Source organism: Schistocerca nitens, chromosome 5 (assembly GCF_023898315.1).
Source record: "Schistocerca nitens isolate TAMUIC-IGC-003100 chromosome 5, iqSchNite1.1, whole genome shotgun sequence".
NCBI lineage: Eukaryota > Metazoa > Arthropoda > Insecta > Orthoptera > Acrididae > Schistocerca > Schistocerca nitens.
In genome coordinates, this window is record NC_064618.1 from 200,309,269 (window position 1) to 200,321,297 (window position 12,029).

General features: G+C 42.1%; 1 protein-coding gene across 1 annotated transcript in view; it reads right to left on the reverse strand.

Annotated features, from left to right (window-relative positions):
* Positions 1 to 12,029, reverse strand: part of LOC126260481 (lathosterol oxidase-like) — a 127,358-nt gene that overhangs the window by 24,866 nt on the left and 90,463 nt on the right. The window lies entirely within an intron of this gene.

Genomic DNA, 12,029 nt, shown 5'->3' on the forward strand with positions numbered 1-12,029 from the left:
CCAGCACGGCGTTCCGTATTACCCTCCTGAACCCACCGATTCCATATTCTGCTAACAGTCATTGGATCTTGACCAACGCGAGCAGCAATGTCGCGATACGATAAGCCATAATCGCGGTAGGCTACAATCCGACTTTTATCAAAGTCGGAAACATGATGGTACGCATTTCTCCTCCCTACACGAGGCATCACAACAACGTTTCACCAGGCAACGCCGGTCAACTGCTGTTTGTGTATGAGAAATCGATTGGAAACTTTCCTCATGTCAGCGCATTGTAGGTGTCACCACCGGCGCCAACCTTGTGTGAATGCTCTGAAAAGCTAATAATTTGCATATCACAGCATCTTCTTCCTGTCGGTTAAATTTCGCGTCTGTAGCACGTCATCTTCGTGGTGTAGCAATCTTAATGGCCAGTAGTGTATTTCAGAATATTTTATGCTCATTCCCTTGATCATTGCAGTCGATTTCTGACGCTTCTTCGCAAATGCGGACTATATTCGATACCACCAGTTGTTTCTTTTATTCTTTTACTTCTTATTTTTATTTACTTTTTAGTACAGTGAAGAATTGAGAGTCTCTGACCTTGCTAGCGAAGGATAAGAGTCTTTTTAACAGGAACAGGCTAAACCATAAAAATGTTCAGAGTCCAAGACTGGGTCCCCCACCCCCATACTCCATGCGGTGGACGGGACGGCTTTTTCTGCCGGAAAAACAGCAGCATTGTTTGTGGAATGCTTTAGAAAGATAAGAAATCTCTAGTCAACTGTCGCTCTCCAGAGGCTGGCGTGTGAACAGCCGTTTGCCTCAGGAGTCACTCCACAAAATAATGTCGGTCTAAATTTCAGATTCAGTGACCTGATAGGTTCTTACTGTTGATTTTGAAGAGCACGCATTACCTTATCTATCACTGCATGCTGGATGTCTCATAGGGCTGTTTCAAAATTATACCGTGGAGAGGGAGAGACTTCCTGCCTTCCTCCCCAACCCAGAACACTAGTTGTGAGATATGGTGAAAAGCCGAATGAATTACAGATTGTTTATCATTTTAAGATAAGCTTTAATGAACAGAACTCGCAATGTCTGCCACCATTGGCCAGCGACACAGCGAAATTTCATAGCGTCCACAAAGAGTACACGCACTGATAGACGATGGAAGAGTAATGACTTGCAGCTAGGCAGTGGAGGATGTCGCCAATTGAGCTCTAAGTAAAGGGAGAGAACTGAACTTAGAGCCTCCAGCCAGCACCGCCACTGACTTCATATTTAAGTAATCTAGCTAAGATGGGCCACCGTTGCATTCACCGATTCTCTAGGTATGTGCTATTAGTTCACTCCCTTCAGGAGAGGTATACACAGTTTTAATGCATTGAACCAGCCAGTTTCTTGCAATAAGTACTTTGGCGATCTTACTGGTGTTGAGCCTATTTTTCCGTGTTCCTCCTGTAATTTACTAACCATGCTTACGGTCACTAGTCGTATTTGTGGATTTTTCATATAACTTTGCATTTATCAAGCTACCTGCCTATGCGAAGGTTAGAGTTTTCCATTAGAACCCCACCGGCCGGTGTGGACGAGCGGTTCTAGGCGCTTCAGTCCGGAACCGCGCGACCGCTACGGTCGCAGGTTCGAATCCTGCCTCGGTCATGGATGTGTGTGATGTCCTTAGGTTAGTTAGGTTTAAGTAGTTCTAAGTTCTAGGGGACTGATTACCTCAGCAGTTAAGTCCCGTAGTGCTCAGAGCCATCCATTAGAACCCCTTGTACAAGTATTAAATATTCAATTATTTATCTCACTTAGTAAGACTTGCACCAGGCGAGCGGTCTACCCGACGGGAGGCCCTCGTCACACGCCATTCTTTTTTTTAACTGATCTGTTCTCTTTATCAATAATAAATGTGATTGTTATAGTAACCAATTGTTTCTGTTATAGATTAGAAGATCCCTCGTCTCATTAATATCTCTATGTGCGAGGTGTGGTACCCATATTGTCTTGCTTGATTGGTCCACCCTGTTAATTACCATTATTAAGATCTTTTTGTTGCGTGACATTATCATTTCCTTTAATTAATTTGCATGATAAACTGTATGCTTCCCTCCTCTGTAGGCCACCTTAGATCTGACTCTAGCATCATAGGGGTGTTCAAAAAACCACTATCGACACCCCACACTAAGATTCACGGACGTCTCTGCTTTTTTACCTCGACCTTCTTGTGGTTCAGCATTCTCTCTATGATTTGATCGCAGTTTTGTGAACCTCCCTATGGTATCATGACAAGCTCTCTATGTCGTTAGTCGTTGTGTAACATCAGTGAAGACTGCGGCTTAACATTGTGTTTTGCTCAGTTCCGATTTCTAAATGTATCAGTTTTTATTAAGCTTAAATTTATTTTTCATTGCTGTTTTAGCATACTTCCACCTGGGATTCAAACAAATCAGAGACCCCCCAGCAAGCATGAACGTTGACGAAGCCTCTCGCGGTCTGATGCAGGCTAAGTAACCAGATTAAAATCCTGGCGGTTTGCCACTCCTGCGAACTGGGGCACGCTCCTTTCAGTTTACAAGAAATGTATTCGCAATTGTGAATACAAATGAGACTCCACATGTACAATTTACTGGCGACGTATGAAAATTTGAGCCGGACCGGGTCTCGAATGCTGATTTTCTTCTTTACACGTGTGGTCGCCGCCTTAACTACTTCGTCTTTCCGGCACGCGTCCAGGACCGACCCGAACCTCCACATGTTAACCGTCTGTCCACGTCCTGCATTTGCACACTCGCTACGCTGTGACTCTTGCAGGGGAAGACACTTACCTTTTACTGTCGCGGACTTTGCGTAGGCACGTAAAGACTACTTGCAGTGTCTGTAGACTTTGCGTAGTAGACCGTTAAAGACAGACATTACAAATAGTAGTCTATTTGTTTCCTCCGACAGGGATTGTAAGAGCTGTGGAAACGGCTGGGTGAGGTAGCGCAGCGTTGCATTCTGACGAGGGGACCTTCTGGGAGGTGCATCGAGTTATGAGCTCCCACTTCGCCTGCTTATAGTGTGAATAGGCACCTATCACACCAATGCGGCCTCGTTTTTGAAATATTGCCTGTTAAAGTTTCGGTAGCTATTTATATATAGAAAAGTTTCACGATTGTGGCAAGTGAGCGAGTAGCCGAGTAAGGCCGGGTGTGGTGGATGGTCGGAGGATGGGAGTACTGTTTCGCAGCATCCTGTGTTGATCTGGCGTCCGCACTGAGATCGTCATCAATATGGTCGCTTAAGAGGAGTCTTGGGCGACCAGGTTAACTAAGGAGGGGTGCACCGCGCCAGGCAGGAAACTGAGCAGCCAAAAGTCCCCGTGGCGGTCAGCAGAGGGATAGCGTCAGAGAGTGGGAACTGTCTAGCAGCCTGTCCGATACGGCCAGACCTACACCCAACTCTTTTTAGTCTCACTTGCTCTTACTTTCGGTATTCGCTCATATTCCTACGATTTCTTCCTAGATCAAACAATTACGCACACATTATTTGCTAGAAAGTGTCACCCTTTCTTCGAATTCCGCATTCAGCCATTACAAAATTCAGGCACATACCTGAAGACTTGACTACATATTTTTCCATGAGTTGTATTTGCAATTTCTAACTTAAATGAGCTGCTTCACTAGTGACTTCAAAAAATAAGGAAGGCTAGATTTGACACACTTTAAAAAAAAAAAAAAGTGGCAAGCGAGCGAGACCCCCGTCTAGGCGACCCTGGTTCGAGACCTGTCTATACTACTTTTGTTTTCTTTTTGTTTTTTCAAATGCTTGTTTTAATTTATAATTACTCATGAAAATTTTGCAAGGAATTGATTGAAAAGAATTACAAGCCTCTATAAATCAAAATTACACATTGAATGTCACATTTTGTTTCAATATTTTGCGTTTATTTTTATTTTAACAGGAAACTAACCGCAATCAAAACGTTGGCATACATAAATTTGCCTATTTACCTGAAAATTGAGAAAAGTTGTTAAAATATTTCTTTAAAAATAATCATAAACCCGTCATACAAATGTTGGGACAGGGTCCTACAAAATTTTGTAGCTGTCAGATCGTTGACGCGTCGTCGCGCCTAAAACCCGTTTATGGTCCGTGACCGTTGGCGTTTCCCTATTTGTACCTGCCGTTCCACGAATAAAAGGGCCCTACTGTCTGTGTACGTGAGTAGCGACGGTTATAACTGCCGAATAAACGTTTCTCGTCACTTGAAAGCTTGGCTTTGAAGTGTGCAGCCGTTTACCCTTTAAAATGGAGCAAAAAGTGCAAGTTGTTCACGACTTGTCAGTCTGTGCAATTTTGACAATATTGAACATTTGGTGTGCTCCACCTAACAATGAAGAGCGGCAGGAGTTAACAAATTTTGACAAAATTTGACATTCAATGTGTACTTTTGATTTGTAGAGGCTTGTAATTCTTTTTGATCAATTCCTTGCGGAATTTTGATGATTAATTATAAATTAAAAAGGCATTTTAAAGAAAAGGAAACAAAAGTAGCATTGACGGGTCTTGAACCAGGGTCGCCTGGACGGGAATCTCGCTCCCTTGTCACTCGGCTACTCGCTCACTTGCGAGATTAGTGAAACTTTCCTGTATAATAAAGAGCTGCCGCAACTTTACAGGCAATGTTTCAAAAACGAGGCCGCATTGGCACCTACAATTTTAGAGTGTGATAGGTGCCTACCCACACTATAAGCAGGCGAAGTGGGGAGCTCATTACGCGATGCACCTCCCAGAAGGTTCCCTCGTAAGCTGTCCTCCAAACTTCTTTCGTCTGAGAGGTGACACACAAACTATAGCAATAACGATAAAAATGTTAAATAATAGCCTCTGCTAAGCCATCTTTTTGTTCACCCATTCTAGCGAAGGTACAACTGCAATTTGGTTCGAGTTAATTATTTGCAGCCTTCCAGGTCGAAGCCATGAACGCAGCTTAAGTTAGCAGCGAACAGCTCCAAGGCATCAGTATTTCACCGGCGAGGGGTGGAGAAGTTTTCGATCAGTTCCTGACCAGTCGAATGTGCGGCAGTCTTAACAATTATATTACAAAGCTTACTGCAGTGCCTAGAAAAGTAAAGATTTATGACTATTGACAGCGATACGTTCGTCGGGTGAATACGTTAAGCTCAGCGACTCCTTTGATGATATTCAGTAGGTATCAGCTATATACTGACAGAAGTTTCTATCCCCTCTCTCTCTCTCTCGTAGTTTAATTTGCATAATCGTCCCCCCCCCCCCCCCCCCCCCCCCAAGACCTTGCCGTTGGTGGGGAGGCTTCCGTGCCTCAGCGATACAGATAGCCGTACCGTAGGTGCAACCACAACGGAGGCGTATCTGTTGAGAGGCCAGACAAACGTGTGGTTCCTGAAGAGGGGCAGCAGCCTTTTCAGTAGTTGCAGGGGCAACAGTCTGGATGATTGACTGATCTGGCCTTGTAACACTAACCAAAACAGCCTTGCTGTGCTGGTACTGTGAACGGCTGAAAGCAAGGGGAATCTACGGCCGTAATTTTTCTCGAGGCCATGCAGCTTTACTGTATGGTTAAATGATGATGGCGTCCTCTTGGGTAAAATATTCCGGAAGTAAAATAGTCCCCCATTCGGATCTCCGGGCGGGGACTACTCAAGAGGACGTCGTTACCAGGAGAAAGAACACTGGCGTTCTACGGATCGGAGCGTGGAACGTCAGATCTCTTAAGCTGGCAGGTAGATTAGAAAATTTAAAAGGTGAAATGGATAGGTTAAAGTTAGATATAGTGGGAATTAGTGAAGTTCGGTGGCAGGAGGAACAAGACTTTTGGTCAGGTGAATACAGGGTTATAAATACAAAATCAAATAGGTGTAGTGCAGGAGTAGGTTCAATAATGAATAAAAAATAGGAGTGCGGGTAAGCTCCTACAAACAGCATAGTGAACGCATTATTGTGGCCGATATAGACACGAAGCCCTCGCCGACTACAGTAGTACAAGTTTATATGCCAACTAGCTCTGCAGATGACGAAGAAATTGATGAAATGTATGATGAGATAAAAGAAATTATTCAGGTAGTGAAGCGAGACGAAAATTTAATAGTCATGGGTGACTGGAATTCGATAGTAGGAAAAGGAAGAGAAGGAAACGTAGTGGGTGATTATGGATTGGGGGTAAGAAATGAAAGAGGAAGCCGCCTGATAGAATTTTGCACAGAGCACAACTTAATCATAGCTAACACTTGGTTCAAGAATCATAAAAGAAGATTGTATACATGGAAGAAGACTGGAGATACTGACGGGTTTCAGATAGATTACATAATGGTAAATTGTAAGACATTTCCAGGGGCAGATTGGACTCTGATCACAATCTATTGGTTATGAACTGTAGATTAAAACTGAAGAAACTGCAAAAAGGTGGGAATTTAAGGAGATGGGACCTGGATAAACTGACTAAACCAGAGGTTGTACAGAGTTTCAGGGAGAGCATAAGGGAACAATTGACAAGAATGGGGGAAAGAAATACAGTAGAAGAAGAATCGGTAGCTCTGAGAGATGAAGTAGTGAAGGCAGCAGAGGACCTAGTAGGTAAAAAGACGAGGGCTAGTAGAAATCCTTGGGTAACAGAAGAAATATTGAATTTAATTGATGAAAGGAGAAAATATAAAAATGCAGTAAATGAAGCAGGCAAAAAGGAATACAAACGTCTCAAAAACGAGATCGACAGGAAATGCAAACTGGCTAAGCAGGGATGGCTAGAGGACAAATGTAAGGATGTAGAGGGTTATCTCACTAGGAGTAAGATAGATATTGCCTACAGGAAAATTAAAGAGACCTTTGGAGAAAAGAGAACCACTTGTATGAATATCAAGAGCTCAGATGGAAACCCAGTTCTAAGCAAAGGCCGGCCGCGGTGGTCTCGCGGTTCTAGGCGCGCAGTCCGAAACCGTGCGACTGCTACGGTCGCAGGTTCGAATCCTGCCTCGGGCATGGATGTGTGTGATGTTCTTAGGTTAGTTAGGTTTAAGTAGTTCTAAGTTCTAGGGGACTAATGACCACAGCAGTTGAGTCCCATAGTGCTCAGAGCCATTTTCTAAGCAAAGAAGGGAAAGCAGAAAGGTGGAGGGAGTATATAGAGGGCCTATACAAGGGCAATGTACTTGAGGACAATATTATGGAAATGGAAGAGGATGTAGATGAAGATGAAATGGGAGATACGATACAGCGTGAAGAGTTTGACAGAACACTGAAAGACGTGAGTCGAAACAAGGCCCCGGGAGTAGACAACATTCCATTAGAACTACTGACGGCCTTGGGAGAGCCAGTCCTGACAAAACTCTACCATCTGGTAAGCAAGATGTATGAGACAGGCGTAATACCCTCAGACTTCAAGAAGAATATAATTATTCGGATCCCAAAGAAAGTAGGTGCTGACAGATGTGAAAATAACCGAACATTCAATTTCATAAGTCACGGATGCAAAATACTAACGCGTATTCTCTACAGACGAATGGAAAAACTGGTAGAAGCTGACCTCAGGGAATGATCAGTTTGGATTCCGTAGAAATATTGGAACACGTGCGGCAAAACTGACCCTACGACTTACCTTAGAAGCTAGATTAAGGAAAGGCAAACCTACGTTTCTAGCATTAGTAGACTTAGAGAAAGCTTTTGACAATGTTGGCTGGAATACTCTCTTTCAAATTCTGAAGGTGGCAGGGGTAAAATACAGGGAGCGAAAGGCTATTTACAATTTGTACAGCAACCAGATGGCAGTTATAAGAGTCGAGGGGCACGAAAGGGAAGCAGTGGTTGGGAAGGGAGTGAGACAGGGTTGTAGCCTATCCCCGATGTTATTCAATCTGTATATTGCGCAAGCAGTGAAGGAAACAAAAGAAAAATTCAGAGTAGGTATTAAAATCCATAGAGAAGAAATAAAAACTTTGAGGTTCGCCAATGACATTGTAATTCTGTCAGAGACAGCGAAGGACTTGGAAGAGCAGTTGAACGGAATGGACAGTGTCATGAAAGGAGGGTATAAGACGAACATCAACAAAAGCAAAACGAGGATAATGGAATGTAGTCGAATTAAGTCGGGTGATGCTGAGGGAATTAGATTAGGAAATGAGACTCTTAAAGTAGTAAATGAGTTTTGCTATTTGGGGAGCAAAATAACTGATGATGGTCGAAGTAGAGAGGATATAAAATGTAGACTGGCAGTGGCAAGGAAAGCGTTTCTGAAGAAAATAAATTTAACATCGAGTATTGATTTAAGTGTCAGGAAGACGTTTCTGAAAGTATTTGTATGGAGTGTAGCCATGTATGGAAGTGAAACATGGACGATAACCAGTTTGGACAAGAAGAGAATAGAAGCTTTCGAAATGTGGTGCTACAGAAGAATGCTGAAGATTAGATGGGTAGACCATATAACTAATGAGGAGGTATTGAATAGGACTGGGGAGAAGAGGCGTTTGTGGCACAACTTAACCAGAAGAAGGGATCTGTTGGTAGGAAATGTCTGAGGCATCAAGGGATCACCAATTTAGTATTGGAGGGCAGCGTGGAGGGTAAAAATCGTAGAGGGAGACCAAGAGATGAATACACTAAACAGATTCAGAAGGATGTAGGTTGCAGTAGGTACTGGGAGATGAAGAAGCTTGCACAGGATAGAGTAGCATGGAGAGCTGCATCAAACCAGTCTCAGGACTGAAGACCACAACAACAACAACAACAACAACAACAATCGTCCGTAATTATTCGGAAAAAGTCCGCAGCTCGTGGTCTTGAGGTAGCGTTCTCGCTTCCTGCGCACGGGGTCCCGGGTTCGATTCCCGGCGGGGTCAGGGATTTTTCTCTGCCTCGTGATGACTGGATGTTGTGTGTTCATCATCATTTCATCCTCATTGACTCGCAAGTCGCCGAAGTGGCGTCAACTAAAAAGGACTTGCAATACGGCGGCCGCACTTCCCCGCATGGGGCCTCCCGGCCAACAGTGCCATACGATCATCATCATCATTCGGAAAAAAATCGTAACATTTTGCAAGCGTTCACTATACTCGTCAACTCTATACAGCTACAGCTACGTGTTATTTATGTCTGCATTGTGATCCCGCAGGGATACGTATGGAGATGTTTTTAACAATGGCTCAGAAGTACGATAGTAGCTGATCTACACAGATGCCATGCTCTCATCAAGAAGAATCGAAAAAATCTGTAGAAATCCTTTTCCTTTCCCGGACACATCCTAGTTCAAGCCACATTCAGGTCCATATGATTCTATCAAAATGACGCGGAAATCGCCGTTTTTGAAGTAATCAAAGGACCATTGACAAGCTACTTTCAAAAAGTGTTTGAGAAGTAAAAAGAAGTCAGAAAAAGCTGTGTTGGCCAACTGTTGCAGGATGAATTAGTGTCATGTTACGGTAACAGGTCACAAGTTTTTTTTTTAAAACCTAGGGCAAGTCTGATTCAGGTGATACAGGATGTAGGTTCACTATGCAAAGACTTCGCAAAGGAAGACACTGTTGTAATTGTGGGTGGGGCAGGGAAGTGCATAGACAGAGATCATAATTATTCTTATTCAGTTGAGAGTGACTTGGTGAAGATAGCTGTAGCAACGACACATACCAATGTTGGGTTTGTGTCTGTTCTGAGTCGCCATGATCGGTCTTATTTAAACTCTTCTGTTAGGAGAGTTAATTTGGAGGTGGAAGGCTGCTTGGGTCAGGTATGGGGTTTCGTAATGGCGAGTTTCCTCCTGACCTTATCAGTAGGTGGGACCACACTAGGAACTTGGCCTTCACTTCAACAGGAAAGGGAACGGGAAACAGTCTGGGCTAATAGTAAATAACTGTAGGGGGCCACTATCACATGTGGTAAAGTACCAGCGGTTACAAGTGACAGAAAAGCAGATTCTTTAGGGTAGGGAGGGTAGAACCAAAATATGTTCAGAGAAGATTGAAAATGATATTCACATTGACAAAACAGTACGCTAGAAAACAAATTTTAAAGTACAAAATTCGTGCAAACAGCCCCCAATTGAAACAGCTGATGTTCAGAAGCTTAAAGTAACAGAAAAATTAGGGTCATCCAATAGTAATTGAGCCAGTGCCCAAAATCAGTTATCCTCATTGCATAAGAATATCTGTGGACTGAGGGATAAGATAATGAGTTGCTTATTCGTGTCGAAGAATTAGAATTGAACAAACCAGTTGATTTAATCTGCCTCTCTGAACATCATGTGACCACTGGAATAGATATATTATATGTTACAGGATTTAAGCTAGCCTCTTACTGCTTTAGAGAAAATATGGAGAAAGGAAGAGCTGCCACATTTGCCACAAACTGCTGTAATTTCAAGCGCATTGATTTTAATAAATTTTGCTCAGAGCAGCACTTAGATGCTTGTGCAATAGATATAGTATTTCGTAATAAGTCCTTTATAATAGTAAGTATATACGGAGCACCTTCAGGAAACTTGAACTTCTTCATAATAAAATCTGGAGGCTCTGTTGTCCCATTTCACAGTAAAAAACAAAGAAATAGTGGTTGCTGGTGATTTTAATGTGGATTTATTGAAAAGCTCTGTCAGTGAGCGATTATTGCAATCAATAACACTGTCATTCAACTGAATTCCTACTGTGAACGTTGCAATTTGGGTATGTAAATGATCTGAGACCGCTATTGATAATGCCTTTGTAGAGAAATCTAGGGAAAGAGTCGTATCACAAAACCAGTAGTAAGCGGGCTACCTGATCATGACATTCAGCTTCTTACGTTAAATGTTGAAACTTGTCAAGATACAAAATCTATTAAATCTGAGTACAGAAGGGTAATGAATCAGTAAAAATTGAGAATTTTTGGAGGTTGCTCAAAGGCATGAAATGGATAGATGTTTACAGTATTTCTGACTCAAATGGAAAATACGAAATATTCGTTAATTAGAATGTAATTTTACGGTTTATCAAAATTTCATTCTGATGAAGACATCTTCAGCAGGTGTCGAAACCTAGGTGAAAGTACCTAACAGTTATTTGCAACCGGTTGGCAGTATGTTGAAACTAGCATACGATTGTTGAGTGACAGCCATGTTCAAAACTGTAAATATTCGTTAATAAAGTTACTTCCTCATTTGGAAATTGTTTTATCCTAAAGGTAATCGAAATCAAACTTAAGTCTATAAATAAACCATAGATTAGACAAGGAATAAACGTATCAAGTGGAACAAAAAGCAAGCTGCATATACTGTCTAGGAAAAGCTCTGCAGTGCATCACAAAGAATATTGCAAGATACTGAAGCAGGTAATCCAGAAATCTAAGGAGCTTTATTATGACATAAAGATAATTACGTCAGGCAACAAAGCTGTAAAAATAACTGAGACATTGGTAACAAGTGTATGTAGTGTTGCAAACTTCTTAAACAAGTACCTTGTTTTTGTTACTGACAGCTTGGGGTTATCAGGTTCGGTGAACATTGTAATGTATTTGAGATCAGTCTTTAAAAATAACTTCAATAAAATGGAAATGATACTCACATCTCCCCAAGATCCATCATAAAATCCTTAAAATACAAGTATTCGAATGATTATGATAATGTATCAACGAAGTTAATCAAAGAATGTTACTTGATTTGAGTTCTGTCTTAAGTTATTTGTGTAATCAATCTCTTATAAGGGGAATATGTCCATACTGGATGAAATATGCTGAAGTTAAGCCTCTTTTCAAGAAGCGGGTTAAAGAGATACCGTAAAACTATCGACCAATTTCACTTTGGCCGACTTTTTCAAAAATAATTAGAAGGTAGTGTTCAAGCACCTTCTTACGCATCTGACTTCCGATATGGAGAAGGCGATTTACACGTACAGTGAGAATTGACTTAACTCCTTAGCTAACGAAGTAGAAGCTACTGGCATTTTCTGTGATCTGTCAAAAGCCTCTGACTGCGTGAATCACAGCATTTTCTTAAGTAAATAAGAATATTACTGTGTCGCTTGTAGTGCAGCAAAATGGTTCGAGTCTCACCTAGCTAACAGAAAGCA